Raw genomic sequence first — 20,858 nt, 5'->3', positions numbered from 1 at the left:
TATAAGATTTGAAATGTCATTTTGTCAAGGATATGAATCTCAAAGAATTAAAAAATCAATATACTCTTGTATCACTTAGAAATGACTAAAAAATCACTCAAAGATGATATAGTATTAAACTAAAATAGCTATTACCAAAGAAAAGAAGATTAGAAAGTCTTGAAATAAGACTAAAGACTAAATGAATATTGGCAAGAATGAAGAAGGCTTCACACTTGCCTCGATATAAACTCTTTAACTAAGAGCTATGTGGCGATCTTCTATAGGACCTCTTCTGTTTATTGATTTTATTAGACATATGTCTTAACTTACAAGAAAGTCATCTATGTGTGTGCCACATAATTAGCTTGTTCCACAAGCTACCAACATGTTGTTGAAATAGAGAGAGTTTGCCTTAAAAAAGCATAAGACTTCAAGCTATCACTAATTACTCAACTATATCTCAAGATAAAAAAAAACACTAAGTTTATATATAAAATTATTCCTATAGGAGCAATTACATCAATATATAAGCTTTAAGTACCAAAGATCACCAAAATTGTGATAAAAAAATTATAAAACCTTGTATATCTATAAAATGAATTTTTTTCAAACTTCAAGAAGTCATATCTCACGATTGGAGTGTCCAAACAAACCAAAATTTTACATAAAGTATTGATGTGCTTTTAAAAACTACCACAATAAATTCTAATTACAAATTTATTACACATCTTGAGATATTACCAAAACCTTAGTAATAGCTTCAAACCCTTACTTACATATACTTGTGTACAATCTTCTTTATATCTCACGAACTTACTTAAGTACCATAAAATTTTGATATATAGTTTTTTAACCTAATAACATACATTTTAAAAAATTTTGAGCTAAAAATTCGTCCAAAAACTTAAGATATGGCTCCAACCATTACTATCAACAAAATGATTCACTTACTACTTTTGAATCACATGTGTTGTTTTCAACACTCTATAACTTCTTCATACAAACTCCAAAGATAGAAGTACTTTCACAAAAGACATAGATCTTAAAATTATCTTTGTGGCGACATCTTTCAATATCCAAATTCTATCATAAAACTCCTTGTATCCCAGAAGAGCAATAATATGTCTTAAAAAGACATCTTAACTTCAAATGGCTATAACTTCATCACCATAATTCTAAATCTTCTAAAATTTATACATAAATTATAGTTCAAATCTTAAACCTTATAATTCTTGCTTTTGATTTTCAAATGCCTCTTTTTAAGTCGCCAAAACCTTTGTTATGGCCGTAGACAACCTCCTAAGAGTCTATTGGACATGGCTTATGACCAATAGGAGTGAAGATCTTTACTTTTTGCCTTCATTTATCCATACCTTACTTTTTTTTTCTTTCAAATAAGTTTCTTAGAGGTTTGAATCTTCATCTTTGAGTTCCAATCTTCTGAAATTTTATACTAAATATCTAAATTCTATATAACTTAAATATTATAATCAAAATAGGTAAACCTCAAAATAAATTTTTCTACATCAATTCTCTTTAAATTAACCTACTAACCATTTTAATACACATCAACACTTATAAATATATTATATATTTTAGTTAATTTTTACATATTACAAATAATTAAAATACAACAATGTATGATATGTGATTAATTTGTTGATCAAGTTTTCAATCTATCAATCAACTATAAACATATCTAAAGTCAAAATTACCTCTATGGTGCTTCTAGAAAGCTTTTTTAAAAGATATAATAAAATTAGTCTATATGTACTTATTTCTATCTAATTATATAAATAACTTTTGAAATAAATATGTATATCTATAATATTATATCCCTTCCTTAGGACAAGTTCCATAAGAAGCGATCATTATCTTTCATGGATCTTATAATTCTTCATCTTAATTTTGATAGATGTCATTGAGAAAAAGCCCCAACTTTCTTTGCTGCATTTATAAGATTCTTTTTTGGCCATATGCATTCAGTAATATCATATTTGCACCAATGAATAAGATATTCTAATTTATTTTGATTCCGCCTTGATTCTAAAACTTCATTCATTTCAAATTCTTGATTATTATCTATTTCTATAGGAGAAGACAACATTTGTCTTTTTTTCAAGATATTTATTATCTTATATGATTTAAAAAGAGACACGTGGAATACAAATGGTTCTTTATAAACTTTAGTAGATATAATTGATAAACAACATGATTGATTTATTCACAAACATGAAAAGATCCAAGCCTACAATAATCCAACTTGTCATAAGGATAAATAATGTAGATATTGTAATGAAATAATTGTATCTTGTCATCTACATTGAATTGTGGTTGTTCCTTATAATAAATATTTCTATGGATTTTTTTTTATTCTTGAGCTTCTTTTAACTATACCTTCATTATTGTATGAAGCTTTGACAAATAATTTACAAAATCTTCCACTATAGAATTATCAACTTTTTAAAAGTCAAAAGTATGAAGTTGTAGATAATAATCATAATTGATAAAGAAATTTGTTTGTTGAGTAGAATAATGTATCAAATTATTGTATGCAAACTCTGCCAATAGAAAAAAAAAATTCTAATCATCTTGATGATAGTTGATAATACATCTTAATTATTGCTCCAAAACTTGATTCATCCATTCCGTTTGCCTATCAGTTTAAAGATGAAAAGTCAAAGAGAGCTTTATATTTACCTTTAGAATATTGAAAAGAGTTCTCCAAAATTTTTCTATAAATTGAGTTTTTTTTTTTAATATAATATCTTTAGCCAATCCATAATTGTAATAGATATTGTGAAGAAAAATATTAGCCATTTCTTCACTTGTGATAGATTTTATACATGGTACAAAATATACTATTTTGATAAAATGATCTACTATCATAAATATAGAATCATACAAACCTAAGACTAAAAGATCCATGATAAAATCCCTAGAAACAAAAGACTATAATTGTTCCAAAATAGGTAATGGCTGAAAAAGTCTACAAGATCAATGATGAGGAGTTTTTTAATTTTGAACAAATATCACATGATTATACGAAGTCTTTAACTTTCTTCTACATTTGAGGCCACCAAATATCTTTAGATATTAGCTCTAAAGTCTTATTATATCTAAAATATCTAATTATTAAAAAGTTATGATGAGCTTGAAGAACATATAATCATGCTTTATTTTTTATAATATATAATTGTCTCTCAAAATAGAATAGATTATTTTTGAAATAGAACTTAAAAGTATCAAGATGCTTAAAATAATTATTCTTGATATCATGAATAAAAAAATCAGCAGACATATTTGATTGAACTTTTTTGATAAAAATTCAATTAAGAAATAATATTGATTTTATTGCTTAAAGATGAAAATACTTTAATCCTAAGAGAATCATTCTTTATTGATCAAAAGCTAAATCTCTTTTCTTTGGAACAGGATGAAAATATTTAGAAAAGATTTCTAATAAATCTTATTATTTTTTGCATCAATAAGTGATCTTGAAATCAAATCTTGATAAAAATACACTCCAACAGTCTTGATAATGATTCAAAACATGTATCAATATGAAATACTCGAGGTTCTTATAATCTATATATATGGTTATAGTCATGAATTTAGAATACTAACTAGAAATCTAAAGAAGAAGCTCAAGAAGAATTGCCAAGAACTAGATTAATCAGATGAGTACAAGAATAACACTAGAGAGGTGAGCTAGAGCTCCAAAAGGTGTGTTGTCAAGACTAAGGATCCCCTTAGTCTCAGCTCCTATATATACTACAAGCTAGGAAGCTTCTCAAGTAACTTCCACAAACTAGGAAGCTTCTTAAGCAGCTTCTACAAACTACAAAGCTTCGCTAAGACCTTCTAGAATCTTCTACAACTTCCTAGTATATGTCTTTGCCATCACTCCCCCCTCCCTTTAGCTTTGAGGTCTCCGAGAAGCACTCCTATTGTGAGTTAGTACCAATGTAAGAAGTTGAAAATTTATTGCATAGTGTCTGCAAAATACTCCAATTGTTGTTCGCACAGCAAGTAGTTCATTAGTCCTTATAACCAACGATAGTATCCTATGCCTTCAATTTCTGACCAAGCATGAACTTTTGTGTCTTCATTGTAAAAATGCCTTGCAAACACTCCTTTGGGAAGATCACCATAGGCAAGTTCTACCTCAAATACAGTCACTAGTAACCTATTACTGTGTATCTTCCGTTATCTTCATGGTACATGCAGTTCTTCCTCTCGGGATCGTATTCGTGAGATACTCAATTGAGAAGACATGACTGATATAGTATCTATTTCTTGGCTATCTATATCAAACCAAAAAATATAAGCACTAAACATGGAAGAATGGGCTTAAGTTACAGATTTATAGTCTCTAACTATGTCTTTTAGAAGTTCTTTCTCTCCTTTTTTTGTAAGACCGAGGATTAAGAGACTTCAAGGAGAAGGAACTTCACTGAAATACTTTCATTGAAAGGACTTAGGTTTCTAAGGATAGCGTCGATGAAACTCCTGTACTTTTTGTGATGCATTGATAAGATTTTTCACTGGTTCACATTTATGTTCATTGATATCATAGCTGCTTTAATGCACTAGGTACTCCAATTTTCTCTACTTACGTCGCAAATCTAGTACCTTTTCTACCTCATATTCATCATGGTTTTTAATTTCAATACTAGGTGGCGGACATTGCACTCTTCTAAAAAAGATGACTCTCGATAAGGCTCCAACAAAAAAACATGAAAGATTAGGTATACCTTCATTGTAACCAATAATCCCAAACGATACGCCATTGGATTGATTTGCTTCTAGATGAAAAATGGTCTCAATCTCCAATAGTCCAACTTATCACATGGCTACATGATTTTGATATTCCATCAAAGCAACCATACTTTATTTCTAATTTTGAAAGTAGGTGCATGATTTCGAAATTTGTCTATGAACACCTTGTAAGCTTCTTGAGCAGTTTGTAATTGAAGCTTGAATGTAGTTGGAAGCTCTTATAGTTATTTCACAAATCCTTCAACTGCCGGGTTATTATTGGTTGACGGATTCAACAAATCAAGCTTCAGATGATACCCATAGTTAGAAAAGAATGGTGTTTGTTGAATCAACGCATGAAGGGTGTTGTTATATGCAAACTAGACTAACAATAGATATACAGTCTAATCATCTTATTGATCATTGATGCTGCATCGTAAATATTGCTCCAAAGTTTGATTCACCCATTTTGTTTGGCCATCAGTTTGAGGATGGAAAGCTGAAGAAAAGTTGATATCTACCTTCAATATCTCAAAGAGAGATCTCTAAAACTTTGATACAAATTGGATTCTTCGATCCGATACGATATCATCTAGTAAACCATGATATTGATATACACTATCAAAGAAGAGCCTTGCTGTGTCTTTGCTTGATGATGTTTTCTTACAAGGGACAAAGTATGCCATCTTTGTAAGCCGATCTACCACAACAAAGATGCTATCAAATGAATTCAATGGCGGTAGGTCCATAATGAAGTCTATGGAAACTGAAGACCATGGCCGATGTGGAATAGGCAATGGCTCAAGAACATCATAAGGACGATGTTGAGGATTCTTGGATCTTGAACAAATGTCACAAGAGAGGACAAAATCCTTAACATCCTTCCACATTTGAGACCACCAAAAATCTCGAGAAATAAGTTCCAAGGTCTAATTGAATCCAAAATATTCCACAGCTAGAAATTTGTGTCGAGATTAGAGAACTCTGAGTCGTGTTGGTCCCTTTGGAATATACAACCGCTCCTCAAAGTATAAAAGATCTCTTTCCACCTTAAACTTGTCATTATTGATACATTGCATAATATCAAGGGCTACAGAATCTCCAATAGTCGCACTATGTATCTGGTTGAAAAAATCAACATCAATTGGCACTATAGTAGAGCAAGGCCTGAATTATTTTGACTTCAACAATGTTGTACACTGTTGATCAAACACTTTTTTTTCAACCTTTGGCACTAGATACGATCTCCTTGATAATATATTAGATAGTCCTTGTTGCTTTTTAAGTCGATAAGTAATAACAAAGTCAAACCTGGATAGCAACATATTCCATCGAGCTTGATGATGATTCAGAATCCAAGCCGACATGAAGTACTCCAAATTCTTGTGATCCATATATACGGTCACCGAATGCAAAGCTCTTTTGAAAAAGTGACACCACTCTTGGAAAGAATCTACTATCGTAAAAAGTTCTTTATCATGGATCTTATAGTTGATCTCGGGAGCAGAAAACTTTCGAGAGTAGAATGCAATCACATGAAGCTTCTTGTCTACGCCTATTTACAAAAGTATAGCTCCCATAGTAAAATCTGAAGCATCGGTCTCCAAATAGAAGGCCTTTGCAAAGTTCAGATGTACCAAGATTGGAGCCATAATAAATGTTGTCTTAAGATCTTGAAATGCTTTTTTCGCTAGAGGTTCCCATTCAAGCTTAACTTTACATGTCAACTGAGTGAGCGAAGCAACAACTTGAGAATAATTCTTCATGAAGACCCGATAGAAGTTAACAAAGCCAAGAAAGCATTATATATCTCTAATCGTCTTTGAAACTTTCCATGATACAATTGCTTCTACCTTCGTAGGATCCATCTTGAAGCCTTTTGTAGTTGCAATGAATTCCAAAAATTCCATCTTACTTTAGTTAAATAAGCACCCCTCCAACTTGGCATAAAATCCTTGCTTGCGGAGTTTTTGAAGGACGAGACAAATGTATTTTGCCATAGTCTTACAAGAAAAATACGTTTACAAGAATTCATGCTCTTCTACGTTCTTGAAAAATATCAAAATATCATCTGGATAGATGACAATATAATCGTCAAGGTACTCCCAAAAGATGTCATTCATCATGTGTTGAAAGACCACCGGAGCATTGGTAAGATCAAAAGGCATGATATTATATTCAAAATGGCCATACCTTGTACTGAAAGTTGTCTTCTATTTGTCTCCTTCCTTGATTCGCACGAGGTTATAAGCTCCCTTTAGATCAATCTTTGTAAAGATCCTTGCATATCCAAGTTGCTCTCGAAAACCTGATATCAAAGGTAATAAATAATGATTCTTCTTTGTCACCTTGTTGAGACCTTGATAACCTATGCACATCCGTAATAAGCCATCTTTCTTCTTCACAAATAAGATTGGTGCTGAAGTTGGTGACTTCCAATGACAAATGAAGTTCTTGGCTAGATCTCGTCAATATGCTATTACAACTCCGCTAACTTCATCTGCGACAAATTGTAGATTGGACCAAAAGATGGTTGTGCTCTTTCTTGTAAGACTATGGCACAATCGTATGGTCAATGCTCTCGTAGCATGTCAGAATTTTTCTTTTGAAACACGTCTTCAAAATCCTTATATTGCTCCGGTATATTTGCTATTGAAATCTTGTCTCCGCTAGTTGAAGTTGCATAAATGACAAACAATAAGTCTTCCTTTGACGATATTACAAACGTTCTTGCTCTAATAAATAAGAGTTTTTTGATTTGGGATCTTCTCATAGGCTTACTCTCGGAATGTTCTATAGGAAATGTCATCCTTCATAACCTCCAATCTATGCATGGATTATGCATTTCTAACTAGAAAAGACCAAAAATAATAAGATTTGACAGGGTTCTAATAATATTGAAAATAATATAACTACTATGGCCTTTAAACATCACCTCTATAGGTTCTTATTCATGGGTGATTGTAGAATAAATAGTTATTATCAAAATGTAGATACCTAGTGTATAGTGTAAACAGGGATAGATAACTGCTGAAAAGGTGGTTCAGCAGGTAGAATGGATGAATAGTCAGGAAAAGTAGTTATCATCTGTAGTATAGGAGTTGGTATCTCGGGGTAGTATAAGGAGGATGGGAGAGGGGAAGGAAATGCCAGACTGTGAGAGTCATAAGCCGGGGGCCAGATTGTGAAAGTCGTAAGCTGAGGGCCATTGCTGTGATAGTGTGTGCCGGGTTCTCTGTGAAGAATTCCAGTGATTGAAATGAGGGTAATTGTGTGCTGAAAGCTGTGAGGATGCAATATTACAGTTGGAGATTATGAGGGTGAATATATTGGTAGAAATAGCAGTTATTGGTATGATAGAATTGCTGTAAAGAAGAAACTGATAAGGTGAAGGAAGAGATTATAGTTTCCTTGTGTGTTCAGATATTAGAAATAGAGACGATACATTCAGGAGGTAATTGATTGTGTGACCCTAACGTGAACGCTTAAGCAACTAGTCATTCTCCGTATTCGAATCTCCCCATACGAGTTTATTTTGGGATGTTTCTTCTGGAATAAGTAAAACGTGCAATCAAATTTTGGCGCCGCTGTCAGGGGGTGATAATAACTTTGAGTGTTAGGAATTAATTACCAAACATGTGAGAAAATTGGTAATGAAAGATGATTTTAGTAGTCTTTGAAGCAAGATTATGGTTAATAAGAACAAGAGCATTGCATCGAGGAAAATAAATCAGTTGAGAGAAAGACAAGGAAGAGCGCAAGGAAGGAACTTGCTTAGAGAGGAGGAAGAACGTAATCTTAAAAGAAAGTATCGATAAAATTGGATTAAACCATGGTTGCAAGCTTGTCAACGCATCCGAACATATCAAGAATCGGACAGACTATTAATTTTGCAGTCATATATATCGTTAGAAAAACTGCCAAGAATACTCGCAAGAAATTTTGTTAACATTTCAGTGAAAATCTTGAGGCTGTTAACTGAAAGAGAAGGAGGCTTAGAAGAATTTGGTACTCCATTGGGTATTTTTCCAATAGGAGGTACCTCTGAAACGAGCAATAGTGGCTTTTCAGATTGGCACAAATTGGTTACCAATAAAGATAACTATATTGTATTTTAAAATCCGATGTTTTCACCTATAATTCAATCAATAAAACTAATTGTGGAAAATAACAGTAAATCAAAGAGCACCGAGAGCTTGGAGATTAGAATAAGAAAAAGCAGAGATTATTTTAAAATAGAGTTTAGTGAAACAAGAAATTCAATGGTGTCAAGAGGACCAGTTGTTTCGATTGTAGTACAAATGGGTGCAATAGGCGATTGTACGATTAGTGTCGCACCACTACCTACTTTTCGGGGTTTTCTAGGTGCAAATTCAGATCAATATTTGTCTCAATTCTTAACAACGTTGTCGTACTATAAATGCTTATAGTATGTAAAAATTAGTTAAAATATATTATATGTTGATAAATCTAGATGTATGTTAGAGTGGCTAGTAGATTAAATTAAAAAGAGTTGGTATAAGAAACTTTACTTTGTTTTTTTATTTCTTTGATTTTGACATTAAATATATATATATATATATATATATATATATATATATAGTACCTAAATATTTAGTATGAAGCCTTGGGAGAAGGTAGAAGCCTAAAGATGAAGATTTAAACTAATAGGAGGTTAATTGGGAGGGATGAAACCAAGGCATGGTTGGATGAACGTAGAAATAATGATCTTCATCCCCATTGGTCGAAATCCATGCCCAATGGGCTTTTAGGAGGCTGTCCGCAACCTTGATAAGGGTTTCGGCGACTTCAAAGAGGCCATTAGGAAATCAAAGGCAAGGATTGTAAAGTTTAGGATTTTGGCTACAATTTTTGTACAAATTTTATAGGGTTTGGAGTTAGGGTGAATAAGTTATAGCCGTTTGAAGTTCAGGTGTCAATTTGAGACCTACTGTTACTCTTTTGAATTTAAGAGGAGTCTTACGGAAGCTTTTGGAGATCAAAAGATGCGGCTGGAAGGCCAACTTCAAGACATATATCTTTTGCAAAGGAAATTTTGCATTTGGAGTTTATGTGAAGGAGTTATAGGAAGTTAAAGACAGCGCATTCAAATCAAAGGCAATAAGTAATCGGTTTTGTTCAAAGTAGTGTTAGGAGCCATAACTTGAGTTTTCGAACAAAATTTTGGTTCAAACTTTTTGGAGAATGTAAAAATTTGTGTTAAGAAGCTATCTATACAAGTTTCGTGGCATTTGGACTTATGGTTTGTGAGATATAAAGAAAATTGCGTGCGTGTATATAAAGATTAGGGTTTGAATCGACTGTTAGGGTTTTGAAGATATCTGAAGATCCGCGACGAATTTGCAGTTGAAATTTGTTATAAAAATTAATAACAACATATCAGTACTTCATGTAAATTTTGATCTTGTTTGGATGGTTGAATCAAGAGTTATGAGGTGTTGAAGTTTGGGAGAATTTCCACACAAGGATATACAAGGTTTTAGAGTACTTCTATCATATTTTGGGTGTTGTTGGTTATTTAAGACTTAAGTATTTGGTGTAATTGTCCCAAAAGGAGAACTTATATATATAAAATTCGGATTTCCTTATTTTAAGCTTGATTGAGCAATTAGTGACAACCAGAAGCCCAGTGCTTTCTTAAGGCAAAACCTCTCTACCCCGACAACGTGTGTAGCTAGTAATGGAAGAACAGAAGACATTTGGTTAAGATTGTTGCCAGTGACATTGAAAGACACAGCGTTTGAGTGGTATAACCGCCAACCTGTGGGACAATTTATCAATTGGGAGGCATTGAAAAATGCATTTTTAGCCCATTTTTGACCAATTGGTTTTGAAGAATGTCTTAATGAAAAATTAATGAACAGCAGAATGGTACCAAGGGAAGCGGTACAGTCATATAAGGTCGTGTAGCAGATATACTTCGAAAATGGCCAAATAACTAAATGCCAAAAACATTTGTGTTGTCCATATTGGTTAATGGACTATATCCACCAGAATTGAAAATGTTTGTAAAGGAGGCCCAATCAACCACCATTGCATCATCTCTTGAGCGAGCAAAAGTATGGGAGGAATGTCACTATGATCAGAACTTAACAGTTGGAGCCACGATGATTCCATCTCAAGGAGGTTATCAAATGACATATTGGAATGACGCATCGAGAAGTTATCTGGGAAGGAATGATTATGGTACAATTCCATAGGGAATAGTGGATGCCGTTCCATTACAAGCTGTACCACCACCATCATCATCACACTCGTATGAGCTTATTCCGCGTATCAGAAACCAATACATACAAAGGAATTACCAAATGCATTGGTATCAAGGGATCCTAATGAGTCATTGTTGTTAACATTGACGAAAAAAATGGATGAATTGGCTGTGAATCTAGCCAAGGATACAGAAAAAAGGCATAAATTAACCAATATGCGTCCCAATATCTGGTGCAACAATTGTAAGGGGCAAGGTCATTTAGTAACAGAATGTCATTCACCACCCCAAATGACTGTATAATGTACCTTTTGTGGGAGCAAGCATATTACCACCAACTGTTGGAATTTTGGAAAACAACAACAACTCAGTAACTAGATAATGACTCAACCAACTTCATGGAATGTCAATCAAGTACAAACGAATAATAGATTTGGCTGGAATAGAAATCGAGCAAATAAACAAAAGAAGAATTATTCTAATTTCCTCAACTCTGAATTTCACCAAGAAGGTGTACCCAATACTCACAGATTGGCGATGAACCAACTAGGATACCATCAATATCCACCTATGACAAAGCCAATGCTAAAGTCTACAATAACAATGAGTCAACTAGGATCCTTTACTCATCCGACATGAAACAGACCTAGCCATTATATATCAATAAAGACACCCAATATCCGTGAAGGAATTGGCAGGAGACCACTTGGTTGCTATCGTTACAAACAGATTGGTTATTATGCGAGTGAATATCCTAATCTAAGGGCCAGTGATGATTTTGCTCCAATATGTGAAAATTGTAAGCAGCTTGGTCACACTTATCAGCAGTGCAATGCGCCCTTTAATTATAATAATTAGGACCAGCAAATATAAACAAGTCAATCGACGGAGGACAAAGGCCCTGTTCAACGAGACTCACTAGTACATCGTGTCGAGGTGGTGAACGCAGTGCTTACCAGAGGCCAACAAAAAGATAAGAATCCAATTCAGGACATGGATGAACCAATCGCAGGAGACCAAGTAGTGCTGTCTACGGGGCTAAACAAATCAATATCAATATTGGGACGTATCCCAATACTTAGACCTCAACAAACTAAGGAATCCAATTTGATTTTACGTACCAATTTGTCAGGACCATCCAATCCAGGTCATGTTACGGACTCTGTACCCAGTATGAGACCTGAATTGGTGGCACAACCCAATAAGGTCCCAATTACGGAGGCTTCTGTTCCATTCCAAGTAGTTTCGATATCTACGTAGTTGTGAAAAACGTCCTATCTATTGAAAGATCCTCTTGGGGGCGGAAATTCCAAGGAAGCCCCGGCTGTTGTTCCAATTCTAAGTCCAGGGCGGAAGAATATCTTATTTCACGGAGTTAAAGTCAAACCAATGAAAAGAAAGAAGACATTAGAAATTATCCTAAATATAGAATCCTATGATATTTTGAAGGATCTGGATGCTATTTGGCCTTCTATTTTTATGAAGCAACTTCTAGCGGTCGTACCAGAGTGCCGTTCTATATTGAATTTATCGTTAACATGGTATAGGCAACGTAATAAAGAAGTTTGTGAAGTTAGTTTGAATCCTGATCCAGGTGCACCAACCATCAATGTTTCGATTGATGGTGTTATGATCTTGGATGTTCAAGTGGATGGTGGTTCCATCGTCAATTTAATGAACGCTAATACATTGGATGCTTTAGATTTGGAACACTTAGTATCCACAACATTGGTATTACGGATGGCAGATCATAGCCGGGTTAAACCAATGGGTATCTTACGGAGTGTTCAAACTATGATTATTGTTATTGCATATGAAATCAATTATATCGTCTTTCGGTTACAACGGTCGAGTTTATCATATCCAATTTTATTGAGACAACCCTGGCTTTATCAAGTAAAGATCAAGAATGATTGGGGTCGGGGTACTTAGACAATTGGCAAGGACGAAGACAAAATGGTGTTACAAATGTACCCAATACATTATCACGGGAAATCTCAATTGCCAGCATTTGAATTAACATCGGACGATGAGCTTAGCTCAGATGACGATGCAATAGCACCAATTACGGAGGCGCCCGTAGAAGTAGCACTACACCCTATAGTGGTGTACCAATGTGGAGGTCCGGGGGAGTACTTGATTTTTCCAATGGACTCGAAAAACTCGGATTATGTTAGTGCGGATTAGATGACCAAGTATGATGTGCACCATGTTAGTACCCTGGACACAGGATTCAGTACTTCGTACATGTCAAACTTACCAACTGACTTTAAACCAACGCGGGGATTGAAAGAGAACATCATCGTTGCACCTTTTTGTCAAACTATCAACTTGGCGACCACAGCAGAACCTCGGACAATTAAAGTCTACGAAGGTATTAAGGAACAAGAGTTGACCTACTGGACCGAATTTTTCTTGTATCATAAATCCACTTTTGCTTAGACTTATGATGATTTAAAAGGTATTTCCACTGAAGTCTGTGAGCATCATATCATTTTAGAGGAGAACGCTAAACCGATACGGCAGAGACAACATCGCCTTAATTCAAAAAATTTCCTTTTAGTGGAAGAGGAATTAGATAAACTTCTCAACATGGATTTTATTTATCTTGTTCTGCATAGTGTATGGGTGTCGCCAATCGTGATGGTACCGAAAAAGAATGAGAATTGTCAGGATTTTTGGAAACTTAATATGGCCACCAAAAAAGATTACTTCTCATTACCTTTCACAGACAGTATGGATAACATATTAGTATTATCACCAAGTAGTAAAAGAATAGGAGTGGGGCACCAGTTAAAGTCATTCTATGGTGTTGTTTTGGGTTGTCTGGAGTACCATTTTCTTGTATTTCTTGTATTTTCGAGAGTAGTAGTTCTAGTTAAGAGCTAACAGTGAGGAGCCGGTCACAAGTATCGATTGAAGATGTTCCAGAATGGATGAGTCAGTAGGAGCAACAATTAGAATTGAGAGATGTCTAGATCCTAAAATTGGAAGCTTAAGTCCGTGAACTGGGCGAGTATAATGAAGACCTTTCAGCTCAGTTGAGGAAGGAGCCGATAGAAGGATTGGAGGAGGACGAAGATTTGCAGTTGGAACCGGAATCGGTGGAACCAATAACAGATACTGTGGCAATTGATTAATTAGATAGGCTAGAAGAAGGATTGGAGGAGGACGAAGATTTGCAGTTGGAACCGGAATCGATGGAACCAATAACAGATACTACGACAATTGATTAATTAGATAGGCTAGAGGGATCGCAATTTTTATAGAGTTTTGTTAGATAATTTTTAGATAGGTATCAATTCACTGTTTGCGAAGATGCTGCATAGTTAGGAGTGGAGCTATGTGAAATAAGTAGTTATTTTTAGAATGTAGATACCTAGTGTATAGTGTAAACAGGGATAGATAACTGTTGAAAAGGTGGTTCAATAGGTAGAATGGATGAATAGTCACGAAAAGTAGTTATCATCTATAGTATAAGAGTTGGTATCTCGAAGTAGTATAAGGAGGATGGGAGAGGAGAAGAAAATGCCAGAGTGTGAGAGTCGTAAGCCGAGGACCAGACTATGAGAGTCGTAAGCCAAGGGCCATCGATGTGATAGTGTGAATCGGGTTCTATGTGAAGAATTTCAGTGATTGGAATGAGGGTAATTGTGTGCTGAAAGCTGTGAGGGTGCAGTATTACAATTAGAGATTATGAGGGTGATTATAATGGTGGAAATAGTAGTTATTGGTATGACTGAATTACTGTAAGGAAGAGACCGATAAGGTGAAGGAGGAGATTATAGTTTCCTTGTGTGTTCAGATATTCGAAATAGAGACGATATATTCAGGAGGTAATTGATTGTGTGACCCTAACATGAATGCTTAAGCAATTAGTCATTTCTCATGTTTGAATCCCCTTATATGGATTTATTCTGGGAGGTTTCTTTCGGAATAAGTAAAACAAGCAATTACAGTGATACTACCAGATAATAAAGGTTTTCCATCTATTACTTCTATGTTGTCGTCATACGTAAAGCCTTGCTTAAAAATACTTTAGGCATCTGGCTGTGGAAGGTAGAATAGAAATTATAATAATAAAATCCTAATTTTAGTAGATTATTAATAATGCTAAACAAGCTTTAATCAAATTCAAAGATACCTCAAAGAAACTTCAAAGAAACAATAAGAAATCTTAAAAAAAATATTAGAATAATTACAAATATATCTCAAATACATCTCAATTCAATCTTAATTTAATCCTAGTTAAAATCCTATTGGACTTCATTCAAAATTTAGGCCAAAACTAACTAAATTTCAAATCCTAATAAATTCTAATAAAATCCTAAATCCTAAATCTAATCCTAAACAAATCCTAAACCAAACTCCAACTAAACCTAAACCAAACCGTAATCAAATCTTAAACCTTAAATTAAATCCTAAACCTAAACCAAATCCCAATCAAACCCTAAACCCTAAATCCTAAATCAAATCCTAAAAAAATCCTAAACCAAATCCTAAACAAATCCTAAACCAAATCCTAAATTCTAAATCAAATCCTAACCAACTCAAATCCTAAATCAAATCCTAAATTCTAAACCAAATCTCAACCAAATCCTAAACCAAATCCTAAATCCTAAATTAAACTCTAAACAAATCCTAAACAAAATCCTAACCAAATCCTAAATCAAACCTTAAACCCTAAATCAAATCCTAAATCTTAAATCAAATCCTAAAGCCTAAATCATATCCTAATCAAATTCTAAACCGAATCTTAAATCCTAAATCAAACCCTAATCCAAGCGTAACCCTAAATCAAATCCTAATCAAATCCTAAACCAAACCTTAAACTCTAAATCAAATCCTAAATCTTAAATCAAATCTTAAATTTTAAATCAAACCCTAATCAAATTTTAAACTAAATCCTAAATCCTAAATCAAACCCTAACCAAAGCCTAACCAAAGCCTAACCCTAAATCAAATCCTAACCAAAATCTAAATCTTAAACCAATCCCTAACCAAATCCTTGTAATTCCTATAATAAATTTAAACCTCAATTACTAATAAATAAACTATTGATCTTAATTCAAATTTTACACACTTCTTAAAAACTAAGTTGAAAACATGCACAAAAAATTTTAAAAGGATCGAAATTACCAAATAGATGATAACCTCAAAAATGTGCTTGGATATTGGCCAACCTCCTTCTCCAACTTTAATGCCAATCTTCCAAAGCCAATATCTCTCTTTTTCACCATTTGATTGATCTCAAAATTCTCATACACATAGAAAAATAAGACTTATATCTTTTCACATAAATTTCATTTCAGTCCAATTAGTAAATTATAAGAAATCTTAAAAACCCTCATTAGACCTACAATTCTACTTTCTATGCCCTTGATCCACTTAAACCTCAATAATCCCCAATTGAACCGTTAGATCGAGCTCAAATTTCCAACACATATTGAATACAACTATAACCATTAACTCCCAAATTTTTACCCATAGATCTATTAAAAAACTCTTGAAATCATCCAAAATATAAGCCTTATTTTATTTCATAAAATCCAAGTCATCCAAAACAAACATTGACTTCGCAAGCTCTTACAAAATTAATACAAATTCAAATCACCCAAAACCAACACTCATAAAAACCCTATCTAATTTTTTATCAAATTTGACCCTCCAATCTGCCAAATAGTCCTAGAATCGTTGTCGAGACATGGTTTTGTGCTTTAGGGTCTGATTTCGACCCTGGTTCATAACTGGCCCTCTCCAGGTATCAATGGGAGTTAATGGTTATAGTTGATTAGACTTGTTTTTTTATATGTATGAGAGTTTTGAGATCAATCAAATGGTGAAAAAGAGAGATATTGGCTTTGGGAGATTGGCATCAAAGTTAGAGAAGGAGGTTGGCCAATATCCAAGCACATTTTTGAGTTTATCATCTATTTGGTAATTTTGATCCTTTTAAAATTTTTTGTGCATGTTTTCAACTTAGTTTTTAACAAGTGTATAAAATTTGAGTTAAGATCAAGAGTTTATTTATTAGTTATTGAGGTTTAAATTTGTTGTAGGAATTACAAGGATTTGGTTAGGGATTGGTTTAAGATTTAGAATTTGGTTAGGATTTGATTTAGGATTTAGGGTTTGGTTTAGGATTTGATAAGGATTTGATTTAGAATTTAAGATTTGATTTAAGATTTAGGATTTGATTTAGAGTTTAAGGTTTGGTTTAGGATTTGATTAGGATTTGATTTAAGGTTAGGCTTTGGTTAGAATTTGATTTAGGATTCAGGATTTGGTTTAGAATTTGGTTAGGATTTGATTTAGGATTTAGGATTTTATTTAGGATTTGATTAGGATTAGATTTCGAATTTATTTTGATTTAAGATTAAAGATTTGATTTAGAGTTTAAGGTTTGGTTTAGAATTTGATTAGGATTTGATTTAGGGTTAGGCTTTGATTAGGGTTTGATTTAAGATTTAGGATTTGGTTTAAAATTTGGTTAGGATTTGATTTAGGATTTAGGATTTAGTTTAGGATTTGATTAGGGTTTGATTTAGAATTTAGGATTTGATTTAAGATTTAGAGTTTGATTTAGAGTTTAAGGTTTGGTTTAAGATTTGATTAAGATTTGATTTAGGGTTAGGCTTTGGTTAGAGTTTCATTTAGGGTTTAGGATTTGGTTTAGAATTTGATTAGGGTTTGATTTAGGATTTAGGGTTAAGTTTAGGATTTGATTAGGATTTGATTTAGAATTTAGGATTTGATTTAATATTTAGGATTTGATTTAGAGTTTAAGATTTGGTTTAGGATTTGATTAGGATTTGATTTAGGGTTACGCTTTGATTAGGGTTTGATTTAGGGTTTAGGATTAAGTTTAGAATTTGGTTAGGATTTGATTTAGGATTTAGGATTTGATTTAAGATTTAGGGTTTGATTTAGGATTTAAGGTTTGATTTAGGATTTGGTTAGGATTTGGTTTAGGGTTTATTTAGAGTTTAATTTAGGATTTAGGATTTGGTTTAGGATTTGGTTGGGATTTGGTTTAGAGTTTAGAGTTTGATTAGGATTTGGTTTAGGTTTAGGATTTGATTTAGGATTTGAGTTGGTTAGGATTTGATTTAGAATTTAGGATTTGGTTTAGGGTTTGGTTAGGATTTGATTTAGGATTAGTTTAGGATTTGATTTAAGATTTAGGATTTAGGTTTTGGTTGGGATTTGGTTTAGGTTTAGGTTTTGATTTAGGGTTTAAGGTTTGAATAAGATTTGGTTTAGGATTTAATTGGAGTTTGGTTTAGGATTTGTTTAAGATTAGATTTAGGATTTAGGATTTTATTAGAATTTATTAGGATTTGAAATTTAGTTAGTTTTGGCCTAAATTTTGAATGAAGTCCAATAGGATTTTAACTAGGATTAAATTAAGATTGAATTGAGATGTATTTGAGATATATTTGTAATTATTCTAATATTTTTTTTAAGATTTCTTATTGTTTCTTTGAAATTTCTTTGAGGTATATTTGAATTTGATTAAAGCTTGTTTAGCATTGTTAATAATCTACTAAAATTAGGATTTTATTATTATAATTTCTATTCTACCTTCCACAGCCAGATGCCTAAAGTATTCTTAAGCAAGACTTTACGTATGACGACAACATAGAAGTAATAGATGAAAAACCTTTATTACTCATGAATCAGAATCTATAGAGGTGACGTTGAAAGGCCATAGTAGTTATATTATTTTCAATATTATTAGAACCCTGTCAAACCCTATTATTCTTGGTCTTTCTTGGTTAGAAATGCATAATCCATACATAGATTGGAGGTTACGAAGGATAACATTTCCTATAGAACATTCCGAGAGTAAGCCTATTAGAAGATCCCGAATCAAAAAACTCTTATTTATTAGAGCAAGAGCATTTGTAATATCGTCAAAGGAAGATACATTGTTTGTCATTTATGCGACTTTAACTAGCGGAGAGAAGATTTCGACAACAAATATACCGGAGCAATATAAGGATTTTGAAGACGTATTTCAAAAGAAAAATGCCAACATGCTACGAGAGCATTGACCAAACGATTGTGCCATAGTCTTACAAGAAAGAGCACAACCACCTTTTGGTCCAATCTACAATTTGTCGCAGATGAAGTTAGCGGAGTTGTAATAGTATATTGATGAGAATCTAGCCAAGAACTTCATTTGTCATTGGAAGTCACCAACTTCACCACCAATCTTATTTGTGAAGAAGAAAGATGGCTTATTACGGATGTGCATAGATTATCAAGGTCTCAACAAGGTGACAAAGAAGAATCATTATTTATTACCTTTGATATCAGGTTTTCTAGAGTAACTTGGATATGCAAGGATCTTTACAAAGATTGATCTAAAAGGAGCTTATAACCTCGTGCAAATCAAGGAAAGAGACAAATAGAAGACACCTTTTTCGTACAAGGTATGGCCATTTTGAATATAATATCATGCCTTTTGATCTTACTATTGCTCCAGTGGTCTTTCAACACATGATGAATGACATCTTTTGGGAGTATCTTGATGATTTTATTGTCATCTATCTAGATGATATTTTGATATTTTCCAAGAACGTAGAAGAGCATAAAAACTACGTTTGTCTGGTCCTTGAAAAACTCTGCAATTGAGGACTTTACGCCAAGTTGGAGAGGTGCTTGTTTAACTAAAGTAAGATGGAATTTTTGGGATTCATTGCAACTACAGAAGACTTGAAGATGGATCCTAAGAAGGTGGAAGCAATTGTATCATGGAAAGTTCCAAAGACGATTAGGGATATACAATGCTTTCTTGGCTTTGCTAACTTCTATCGGGTCTTCATGAAGAATTATTCTCAAGTTGCTGCTTCGCTCACTCAATTGACATGTAAAGTTAAGCTTGAATGGAGACCTCTAGCGAAAAAAGTATTTCAAGATCTTAAGATGGCATTTATTATGGCTCCAATCTAGGTACATCTGAGCTTTGCAAAGGCCTTCTATTTGGAGACCGATGCTTTAGATTTTACTATAGGAGCTATACTTTTATAGATAGGTACAGACAAGAAGCTTCATCTGATTGCATTCTACTCTTGAAAGTTTTCTACTGCCGAGATCAATAATAAGATCCACAATAAAGAACTTCTTACGATAGTAGATTCTTTCCAACAGTGGGGTTACTTTTTCAAAAGAGTTGTACATTCGGTGACCGTATATATGGATCACAAGAATTTGGAGTACTTCATGTCGGCTTGGATTCTGAATCATCATCAAGCTCGATAGAATATGTTGCTATCCAGGTTTGACTTTGTTATTACTTATCGACTTGAAAAGCAACAAGGACTATCTAATATATTATCAAGGAGATCGTATCTAGTGCCAAAGGTTGAAAAAAAAGTGTTTGATCAACAGTGTACAACATTGTTGAAGTCAAAATAATTCAGGCCTTGCTCTACTATAGTGCCAATTGATGTTGATTTTTTCAACCAGATACATAGTGCGACTATTGGAGATTCTGTAGCCCTTGATATTATGCAATGTATCAATAATGACAAGTTTAAGGTGGAAAGAGATCTTTTATACTTTGAGGAGCGGTTGTATATTCCAAAGGGACCAACACGACTCAGAGTTCTCTAATCTCGACACAAATTTCTAGCTGTGGAATATTTTGGATTCAATTAGACCTTGGAACTTATTTCTCGAGATTTTTGGTGGTCTCAAATGTGGAAGGATGTTAAGGATTTTGTCCTCTCTTGTGACATTTGTTCAAGATCCAAGAATCCTCAACATCGTCCTTATGATGTTCTTGAGCCATTGCCTATTCCACATCGGCCATGGTCTTCAGTTTCCATAGACTTCATTATGGACCTACCGCCATTGAATTCATTTGACAGCATCTTTG

The sequence above is a fragment of the Physcomitrium patens genome, chromosome 24 (genome assembly GCF_059467195.1).
Source record: "Physcomitrium patens ecotype Gransden chromosome 24, ASM5946719v1, whole genome shotgun sequence".
NCBI lineage: Eukaryota > Viridiplantae > Streptophyta > Bryopsida > Funariales > Funariaceae > Physcomitrium > Physcomitrium patens.
The sequence above is the reverse complement of the archived record's forward strand: the minus strand, read 5'-3'. Positions refer to the sequence as shown.